Source organism: Camelus bactrianus, chromosome 6 (genome assembly GCF_048773025.1).
Source record: "Camelus bactrianus isolate YW-2024 breed Bactrian camel chromosome 6, ASM4877302v1, whole genome shotgun sequence".
Classification (NCBI taxonomy): domain Eukaryota; kingdom Metazoa; phylum Chordata; class Mammalia; order Artiodactyla; family Camelidae; genus Camelus; species Camelus bactrianus.
Window position 1 is genome coordinate 83,423,583 of NC_133544.1, and position 11,353 is coordinate 83,434,935.

The window sequence follows — 11,353 nt, forward strand, 5'->3', positions numbered from 1 at the left end:
ATTTCTAAGTCCCTGTGCCTGATCTGTGCTTAACAAGTAGCCTCGTCCTTTTATACTTACTTCCCATGGAGTTTTTAACCAGAGCAAATGAGTACATTCATCTTCAAAGAAAAGAATATAGTCTACTTAATAGTTCCATTTCTCTTGTATTGAAATGGCATTCTGGTTTTAGTTTAAAAAATAAAATAAAGTTTAATAGAGTCCAATGTGTGTGAAAATAGGAATTACATAGAACTCAATCTCTCAGGCAGTCTTCTCTAACACCAACATCTGAGTTACTCTGTCATTCACTCACTATTAAGTTAGCATCCACCACATGCCAGGCATTATTCTAGGTGCTAAGCACATAGAAGTTCATAAAACAAAGTCCCCATTCTTATAGAGAGAACATTTTAGCAGGAAAAGACAGACAATAAGTAAGTGAACGTAAAAATAAAATAATTTCAAATAGTAACAAGGGCTGTGAAGACAATAAAGTAGTAATAGGACAGAGACTGACGGGAGGCTGCTTTCCACAGAGTGATCAGAAGGATTCTTTGAGAGGTGATATTTGAAGTTGAATCTGAATGATGTCAAGGGACCAGCTAGGTGAGGATCTAAAGAAAAGAGTTACGGGCAAGTGCAAAGGCTCTGAGGAAGGAAAGAGCTTGGCATTTTTAAGGAACAGAAGGAAGCAGATGAGGCTAAAAGACGGAGGCACAGGGACGAGCAGAGGTCAAGAAGGCCAAGTGGGCTCAGATCACGGAGAATCTTACAGACCATGGTTAGAACAAGTGGATCGTATACCAACTGCAGTGCGAAGTGACTGAGGAATTTCAAACTGAAGAAGGATATGATCTGATCTACATTTTTCAAAGATCGCTGGCTTTGTGTGAGGAATGGGCTTCGGGGGACCAAGAATGGGACCAGAAAAACAGCAGAACAGGCAAGAAATCATGGTGGCCTTTAACTGGCAGTGGGCACATAGAGCAGATACTTCTGGACCACTTTAACATAGGTGAAAATCATAATATACTTGTTCGACTTCCTGTAATATTTCAGAAGTAAAAGACACTGCTGGTTACAATTAATAAACATGACTGGGAGAGGATACAGCTCAGGGGTAGAGTGCATGCTCAGCATGCATGAGGGCCTGGGTTCAATCCCCAGTACCTCCATTAAATAAATAAATAAACCTAATTACCTCCCTCCACAAATAAATAAATAAACAAAAAAAGAATCCCACCACAAAAAGCATGTAATTAAATAAAAAGTTAAAAAAAATAAACAGGAGCATGGGGCATAGAAAGAACACAGCCAGGAACCAGCAGCCTTGTCTCCTAGAATCCTCTCTGCTATCAGTTCACCTCTCGACCTTGGGCACAGCTCGGAACCTCTAAGGTGGTGGAGGGGAGGTGCCTACCAGCCTTTAAATTACACGATGCTGTGAGTGTCACCCATGAGGTTTCCTTATCTGGGCAGCAAAACAGGCTGCTGACTCAGGGTTGTGGTTTTGTTGTTGACTTTCAGCTTCCAGAGAGGCTCTTGTCAAGCAGGAAACGAGGTGTTAATGAAGACACTGTCCAGTCTTGGTATTTCCTTGGGAAACTCTGGGGTCTGGGGCACCTCTGGCGCCGGGACCCAGGGGCCGGCTGGGGGGTCTGTGAAGCTGACGGGCTGAGGGCACAGTCTCCGAGGAACTGAGGGACCCCGCCTTCAGGCACAGGGCTCTCAGATCTTTCTGGCAGCCTTCCACCTGTGCTGAATCACGCGGCAGCCAGGCACAGCAACCCAGCTCTCACATCCTACTGGCAGGCTGTCCCCTCCCGGCCCACTCCTCTCAAATCACCAACCTGGCACCTGGGTGAGGCCCTCTCTCCACGCGATCCCGGAGGGGAGGGACTCTTGGTCTCGTCTCCCTGTCAGAGCCCTTTTATAAGACTTATATCCATACAGACGCCTGGGCTCTACTCCACATTTAATGACTTAGAACTGGGGTGAGGGAGGGGTTGGAAAGACAACAGTGGTGCAGTTAGGCTTAGTTAACTTACATGATGGAGAGAATGTGGAACTCGGACACTGCAGGCCAGAGAGGTTCAACGATTTGTCTAACGCTGGGTTTCTCGGCCTTGGCACCACTGACATTTTGGGCAGGATAATCCTTTGTCACCAGGGGGCTGTCTGGTGCCTTGTGGGATGTTTAGCAGGGTCCCCAGTCTCTACCCACTAAACGCCTGTAGTAACTCCCCAGTGGTGACAACTAGACAAGTTTCCAGACATTGCCCAATGTCCCCCAGGGGACAAGGGGTGGACGTCAGCCCAGCTGAGGCCCGCATGTGTAATATCCCTTAGTTAATTATTGGCAATGTTAGAAACCAGAAATGGATCCACTAACTCCTGGCAGTGTTGGTTCCTCCACAATGAAGCAGGACCTGTGGAACACAGGATGAGTCACTCCCTGAGGAAATACCACAACCCACTTCACAGCTCTCTGTGCCCAAGCAGCGGGGGCGATGGAGAGCTGACCTTGCCCCTGACAGAGGAAGCCCATGACCTTGTCCCTGACAAGGGAAGCCCAGCCTGGAACAGCCAGCAGCTTTGCTTGGCCACATTTGGTCTCTGCTGTCTGACTGAAAGACAAAACCTTATCTTTTCAAGGGCTGCTTGACCATTTTACTCATTCCTGGGGTTGCTCCCCTGTGGTGGTGAGACTCATTATGAAAATGAATCACAAACTGCAGAAAACAAGGAAATCCTGACTGCCACCACGGGTTATATTTTAAAATTCTCAGGTGTCTCAAAGGAACATTTAAGTCAAGACCTATTTCAATATGTCTCACTCCTCCCGATATTCGGGCTAGTACAGCAAGAATCAAAATACCTTACCATCAGCTTCAGTTAGCCGATTGAGACGCTGTCTTTGTTTCAAAGGATACAAACACACAGGAGATAAGTAACCAGACATACCCAGATAAGACTGGACCAGCTGCCCACGTGGTATGATCAGGCCAGGACAGATGCATAGCAGTTAATTAGTACGAACAGATTTTTCAGTCTCTTGGCAACTGATTTTATTATTATGCTTTGACCTGGGCAGCTGGTAAGGCTTTATATGAATTCATCAACAAAACTATGAGAAAACAGGATTAGTGCCTCTGAAATACGGTATTCTAGTGGCAGTCAGAGGAAGCATGTTTGTTTTCAAGGCTGCTTTCTTAAATAGGTACGAATAATTTTAAAATAATAAGAAGACAACCCAATGTTTTGAAAGGACACATCCCTAAAGTTTAAGTCACATATACGTATCTACTACGTTGGTCCACACAAAGCAGGCAGGCTGTCAACGAGGCAACACCGGCAGGGCTGTGGAATTAATCTCAGCGAGTCCACCTTAACCAAAGCATCTGACAATAAAAACTCAAAAGGGACAAAAATATCAACAAGACCGTAAAAGCAATAAAAACACATCGAAAGACAGGCTTTCTGGCATCGTCACAGGGAATACAACCAAGTGGTGGCTTTCAACAGTCCTGCGGTTCTCAGAGAAAAGTCAGGGTGTCCATGAGGATGGCTTTGCCTGCCACATGTTAGATGTAGGGACTGGAAGGAGTAATCGTGGGAGGGTGGCAGTAGAAGTGATTAAAGGTCAGCACAAAAACATAAGCAACTTACACACGATCCCTTAATGGAAAACATTATGCAGCAGACCAACCACAAGACCTAGAGTTCAGGTTCTGGCTCGTGCCACTGACTGTGTGATCTGAGAAAATGTCTTAACATCTCTGGATTCGAATTTCCTTAACTACAAAACAACAGCTTCAACTACAGAAGCTGAATCTTCTCCCACCTCCTTCCAGTTCTAATACTCCTTGAGTTTACAGGTCCTTTTCTTCCCTAAAATGGACACACGTGCGGTCACCAAAATGAGCCACAGCTCAGTCATTCTTTGGACATTATCACGATCAATGCATTTCCTGGGCATAAACATGGGTTTACCAGGCCAGGGTCACCAGATTAAATATAAGCCACTGGCTAATTTTGCCTTCATAAAAACCAACAAATAATTTTTTTAGTGCAAATATGTCCCAAGAATCGCACAGAACATACTTATAGTAAAAAAAATTATTTGTTGTTTATCCAAAATGCAATTTTTAAAAAATTTGCTAAATATAGCCCCCAACCTCTGACCCCACATTCAAAGTCCAATTTCAATAATCAAAAGTCTGATTTCAGATATGTGAGTGGTTCCAAGAGTGGCCGAGGCACTAAATGGGAGGCCTCATGGGTAACATATATAGAGGCCAAATAAAAACAAAAACAAAAAGACTGAAAGGAAGAATAACTTTGAACTTCCCTTTTGAGTAAGTGAGGCCTCAAATTTTATTTAATGTTAAATAAAATACGAGTGTTAGTAGATCTTAATCACACAAGAAGAGTGTGGTGTCCTGCATGACTAGACACGAGGCCTACAAGCTGAATGCTCTTGGCTTCACACCCCTCACCTTGTGGATGTCAAGTTAACTACCAATCCTATAGCTCATCCTCCAACTCAGCGCTCATGTCTGTTCCCGAGGTAATCAGCTTAAGGGAAACCAGACCGTAAACTGGAACTTCCTGACTGAGAGGCAGAGGAATAAATACGGTCCAAGCACAACCGGCACACGGCATAAAAAGTAAATGCAGGGTAAAATTACCCTCTTCAGAAGGCAATATTGTTCTAACAATGACACAGGGGTGCAGGGGCTCATATTTTTTAAAAATTTCAGCTTCACTGAGATACAATTAATTATATACCTTACACATAAAATTGTAAGATATTTAAAGTGTACATCATGGTGATCTGATACATGTATACACTGCAAAAGGGATTCCCCCCATCACCCATCTAGTTAATTAGGGGCTAACCAGGAGTGAGTGACATGATTGACTTTGGCTGCTGTGTTGAGAACAGGCTGTAGAAGGTGAGGGTAGAACCAAAGTGGCCCCATAGGAGGCTTTTGAGTAACTCAGGTGATAGAAATAATAGGAACTTGGTGGAAACAGTGGAAATGGTGGGAAACAGTTATTATTCTAGATATAGTCTCAAAGTAGAACCAGGGAGATTGCTGAGGGACTACTGTGGGGTATGACAGAAAAAAGAGAATCGGGGTGACCCCAGGGTGTTTAATGTGAGCAGCTGGAAGAGTGAAGTTGCTATTAACTGAGATGGGGGAGACTAAGGGAAAAGTAGGTTTGGAAAAGGAAAACCAAGAGTCTGTTTCCTTGAGATTGTTGCCCACTTCAAGACTCTTACATCTTTTCTAAAACCAAGGCAACAGAAATTGAGAAGCTGATCCTAAATTTCTTAGGGAAATTCAAGGGACCCAGAATAGCTAGAACAATGCTGAAAAAAAAAAAAAAAAAAGTGGGAGGACTCACACTTCCCAATTTCAAACCTTACCACATACAGAATAAAGGGAATGTGATACTAGCATAAAGATAGACATACAGATCAATTGAGTGGAACTCAGAGTCTAGAAACAAACCCTTACATTGACAGTTTATATTCAACAGAGGCATTAACACTATTCAAAGGGGGAAAATAATCTTCTCAACAAATGGTGCTGGAAGAACTGAATATTCATATGCAAAAGGATTAAGTTAGACCCCTAACTCACACCATATACAAACATTAACTGGAAGTGAGTCAAAGATTGAAATGTAAAAGCTAAAGCTATAAAACTCTTAAAACATAGGCAATAATCTTCATGACTTTGGATTTAGCAAAGCTTTCTTAGATTTGACACCAAAAGCACAGCAACAGAAGAAAAAATAAACTATACCTCATCAAAATTAAAAATCAAGGCAGGCCATGGAAATGAAGGGAGGGAGGGAGGGAGGGAGGAAGAAAGAATAAAGGAAAGGAAGAAAGGAGGAATGAAAACATAAAACATAGAAGAGAATGCTCATCAGTCAAGCTTTTTCAGGATTACATTAACCTTTCTTCATTTCTAACTATCTGCAGAAATTCTGTTTTCCAAATTGCGTTTTCCTCCTAAAGCAAGTCTCTAAGAAGGCTAAAATAAATAAATACAGAAATAAACACAGAAATAAATAAAAGGAACAGGAACAGTGGAGCACCAACCAATTAAATCAGCAATAATCACAGAAAATGTATATGCCATAACACAACTCCCCCTTCCAACATCTGACTCAACCAAAAAGTGAGAATCCATCTTGTAGGAAAAAACAGCTGTTAGCCCATAGAGGTAAGAAAGAGGACCCCATGGCAGAAGATTCTGAAGCCATGTGGCCTCAGTAGCCAGCAGGAGCCAAAATGCTGGGGAGGCAAAATCAAGGACTCAAAAGATTTTCTTCATCTCAGGCCTGGCTTTGCTTATTCGGTGATCTACTGGGACAGAGACAAAGCTTTGTCAAGTTAGCGAAACCTGTCATCACATCGGCCCTACCACCAGTCAAGACCGGAGGGCCTGGCTGCTAGGTAGAGTTTTCCATCTGACTGCCAGGGAAAGGGAGAATCCTCTCTCACTCAGGCAGCCTGCCATCCAGACCCTTATCAACAAAGGTGTAAAGACGTTAAATCATTCAACTGACATCAGTGGGAGAGAGTAAGAAACTAGGCGGGCAGTGCAGAAGGTCTGGGACCTTCTCTCCTGCCAGAGAAGTTTCCTTCCTCCCACCGCGCGATGGGGACCCTCGCACCTGGAGGCTGCCAGGAGGTGACCTCAGCCCCGTCCCAACCTCGGACGCCACCTAATCAACACTTCGCCTAAGCTGACCCCCAGCATCCGCGATTGTCACCGCAGGGTCTTTGCTGAGGTCCTAGGCGAAGCAACGCAGCTTTTCTCGGAGGCTCACTCAGAGTGGGAGAGGAGCCTCAGCCTCTATCCGCAGCGCCAGGACCAGCCCCTCTGCCCGCCGCTACCTCGCTCTACCCTCCGGAGAGACTGGCACTTGCCAGGCGCCGGTGGCCTGAGCGCGCCTCCCGAGCCGCCCGCAGCCGCCGCCTCACCTGGTTCCGCCCGCGGTCCCACGCCGCTCTGTCCCCGCGCGCGCCGCGTCCACCCGCTGCCGGCCTTTTTTGGGTCCTTGGGGGGTATTTTCCGTCTGGTCTCACATCACTTCCCGTAAAGGAGAGCGAGGTGGGGGCGGGACCTCCTCTCCACCCTCCACCTCCCGCTTCCTCCTGTCACCTCGGGGAGCACACCCGCCCTCCTCGGGCGCCGTCCCCACTCCCGCCGCACCTGGCGAGTGGTCCACTAGGGACCCTCGCAAAGGCCCCGCTTGCCTCATTTGGCCCAAGCCTGTCTCCGCTGCCCTTTCCTAGAAGGCGCAAAACAGTAGGGCGTTGTTTTCGTTTAGAGACTGAAGGGTGGCATTTACAAACTGCTCAGGGATCCATGCACTGCAAGGTATGGTTTGATGTCTCTTGCCAAATCTCCTCCCCAAAAGCCATTTTCTAAAGGTGTTTTCCCGGGCATAAGGTCGGTGTCTCCACCTTGTAGCCAGAGATGCTGAGCAGCTTTAAATTTGATCCCACCTGGGATTCCTGAGGCTCTGGGGAAGGAGGTGGGTGGTTAGGGTTGGGAGGGTTCTGCTCGCGGTGCCCGCTTTGGTCCAGGGACCGCACCCGTGCAGGGCGTCCGGCTCTGCCACTGGCCGTCCGGACCCGCCAGCTCCTCACTCAGGAGGCTTGGGCCTAGCCTTCTCCGAATGAAGGAAAGCTCTGGGATTCTTGAAAATGATGGGGGTGGGGGGGGATGGCGGGCAGAGGCAGGGGTAGTAAAATTTCGGCAGGAAAAAATGAATACATTTCTGGAAGGAAATGACAAAGGGAGGAAGGGAAGGTCTCTGCTCGTAGGGTCTAGTTCAGATTATAAAGCCGCTCTAAATTAAATTTCCAAGAATTAGCGCAATTAGTTAAAAAAAAAAAAAAAGGCAAGCGGTAGTACCTTTAAGACTAGCCCCTGTAAGGAGAAATCTTCTAGCCTTTGCTGCCCTCCAGAGGCTTCTCTCAGCGCCAACGGTTTTGGGTGGGCCTGCTTGCTTGAACCTGTGGCCCTGAAGCAGAGGCAGCCAAATTCCTCCTCCAGTGGCCTAGGGGTCTGAACAGTGGCTTTTGGGCCTGCCCCCGTGGCTCTCAGGCAAAGCACTTCTTTCAACCAAATAATTCCACTTCTTAAGCAAAACAAAGTGACTGGAAGCCCTAGTCCAGCTTCTCTTACCATCTGTTCCTTCCCACTAATTCTACCTCGACTTGCATCACAAATTCCAGCTCTCAGGCCGACCTGCCCCATTCCATCATCCTTTCAGTCTGTAACTAATCAGAGTTTGCATTACAGTACAATTAGCTTCTCAGATTATTTACAAAATCACATATAGGATGAACTATATGAAATTGCCAAATTTTACTAGACATTCAATCTGGTAGTTCCAGGCAACTATAGCACAGTGATCTCAGAGTTAGGGATAACAGATTTCACCGTCGGGTAATGGTTTCCAGGGATGTTCCCCAGGTAAGAGAAGGGCCATCAAACTGTTGTTGATGGAGATTAAGACAGGAAAAGTAGTCCCACGTTTATGTGTAGAGGAAGTCTTGGGAGTCACCGATCAGCTAAGATTTGAGGGGGCCAACAATGCAGCAACTGCTAATGGCTCTCCCTTCAGTCTTCCCACTCCTGCAGCCAGGCAGGGCTGTCACCAGTTTTCCAGGGAGGAGATCAGAAAACAGACAGCAGTGCTGTGGTCTATTCATCACCCACTCATTCATTTCATTCAGTGAGTCAAGCACTGTGATAAGTACTGGAGATGCAACAGTGAACAAGGTAAACTGGTTCCTACGTTCAGGGATCCTGCCCTCAGAGACACCAAGTTAACTCCAATGCAGTGAGATGAGATCCTTGATATGGGAAGTTAGAGTGTAACTGGAAGACAGAGAAGTGACACCAAGTCAAGACTTCTAGAGAAAGAGATTTATAAATTAAGGATAGATAAGGGGAAGAAGGTGAGAGAGAAGAGAATTCTAGGAAAAGAGAGCAAAGGAATGGCCTGGAGGTAAAAGAGAGAATGAGATATTGGAGCAACTGAAAGAAGTTTAGAAAAGCTGAAAAACTGAGTGTAAGGAAACAATCAAAGAAACTGGAGAAATAAGCAGAGGCTGGATTATGATGAACCCTGGAATGATTATAATAATAATAGCTAACATTTATTGACCATGTACTATGATGACTCAGTTAATATGCTAGAACTTTACATTTATCACCTCATCTACTTTTCACAATTGCCCTATTGAAATAAGCACTATTCTGTCCCCATAATACAAATGAGGAAACTGAGTCTTAAGGTGACTAAGCAACCTGACCAAGATCATATAGCTAATAGGAGGCACAGCCAGGACTAGAACTTAGAACTCATTTTCTTAATGGCTATAAGGCTAAGGATGGGTTGGGGAGGCCACTTAGCATGTTGAAATCCAAGTGAGGGATAATAGTTAAGGCAGCGACCATGACCGTGAGGATGAAGATGAACGGACAGATGTGAGATATTTGGGGGAGTGTATCAGAAAGACTTGGTTGCAGTGGGTGAGGGAGAGGAAGGAATCCACGGAGATACCCGGGTTTCTGGTTTGAGCAACTAGGAACCTCTGAGCAAAAAGAAGAAAGCAACAGGGAGGGAGAGTGAAGTAGGCCATAATGAACAAGTTTAGGACATTTGATCGTAACTCACTGAATAAATAATAGGAATCTGTGAATCATACTGACATATCCTTTCTGCAGTATTCCTACCAAAAATGTACAACCTCAACCTATCTAATCATGAGGAAGCCTTAAATAAACCCAGATTAAGGGATATTTTACAAAACAACAGACCAATATTCTTAAAATATGTCAAGGTCATGAAAGACAATGACTGAAGAACCAGAATAAATGAAACCAAAGAAACATCCCAACTAAACTCAAATGTGATCCTGAATTAGTTTCCAGACCAGAAAAAAAATTGGTCTTGCTCTAAAGGACTTTAATGGGACTTGGTAGAATTTGGATGAAATCTGAGATTAGATAATAATATCCTATCAGTCTTCACTTCCTGATCTTGATTATTATATAGTAATTATAAATGAAAATATCCTTGTTTTTGAAATTGCACACTGAAATATTTATGGGTAAAAGGAAATCATGTGGACAACTTATTCTATTCCCAAAGGATTCAGAGAAACAACAGTGTGTGTATACACATACATATATATGAAAAGAGAAAGATTAAAGCAATTGTGGTTAAATGTTAACATTTATAGGATCTGTATAACAAGGATGTGGAAATTCTTTGTACTTTTTTACACTTGATCTTTAAGTCTGAAACTATTTCAAAATAATAGTTAAAAAAACTTTAAAAATTCTCTTCAGAAAATCCCATAGGATCAAATCTAGTGGGCCCCTCAAGAATCTATCATTGCCTTGGCTTTCCCCTTTAACTCCCTTACTCTCCCTACCCTGCCCTCCTGCCCTTGGGACTAACATGGATCTGTGATGTGGCCTCAGAACCACTGACTGTGTTACCTGGGAAGGAAGGCTCTGATGATACTCCTTTCACTGATGCACTGGTGAGGAGGCCACGGACATCTCTGAAAAGCTCAGCGGCGCTGTCCTGTATGAGCTGAGACTGACAGAAGACGCTGCTGCAACAGGGCTCTGGAGTAACAATGAGAAGTAAAAGAACCCCCAAACAGCAAGGAACAGATGGCAGCCCATGTAACTACTATCATGGGCAGCCAGGCTGGAGTGCAGCCAGGGTGTCTTGACCCACAGGGATGTGTGGTGACGCCTAACAGGTCATGGTGTTCTCAAGGAAAAGACAGACTGGGTGTTTTTGTTTTGGGGAGAGAAGGGGAGTTTCTTGACTCAAATATGTATTTTTAAAAGGAAATCAAGACCTAGTGAGTAGAAGGCTGTCTGTCTCCACAGGAGGAATCATGGCCTTTCACCAGTTTCCTGCTTTAAGTCATCACATAGACTCAGATCCAATGATTGAAGAAGCTCTATTTCCCTGAGGAAGGATTCCTCAGTGCCACAAGAATATACCATAAACTTTCCTCTGCTCCTACCAAAGACTCAAGGCCTTTAACTAGGATAAATGTGCACTGGGGAAAGAGGAATTCAGACTTTGATGACTGCTGGATGCATGATCTTAGCTAAGACTGGTATAAGGAGGCTGTCAATGCTACCACAGTCCCTCAGTTTAGAGTGGGGTTCGTGGGGTAAGATAAATGTAGGTGTAGCTAAGCTTTGTTTTACAGGACCCACTCTGTGTTCTTCCCCAAGCCCAGGCCCGCAGGTAGGATACACATATAGTCAGTGGCTAGCAGAGACCTCACATT

At 44.9% G+C, this 11,353-nt stretch overlaps 1 protein-coding gene across 2 annotated transcripts in view; it reads right to left on the reverse strand.

Moving 5' to 3' along the window:
- RAB27A (RAB27A, member RAS oncogene family) overlaps positions 1–10,666 on the reverse strand; it is a 64,021-nt gene extending 53,355 nt beyond the window's left edge. Inside the window, exon 1 of one of the 2 annotated variants that reach the window (XM_045506315.2) lies at positions 10,536–10,666. The gene's annotated coding sequence lies outside the window, so the exon portion shown is untranslated. Of the gene's footprint in view, positions 1–6,991; positions 10,428–10,535 lie in introns of those variants that run through there. The other variant, XM_010969484.3, reaches the window with a different exon arrangement.
- Positions 10,667–11,353: the final 687 nt, after the last annotated feature.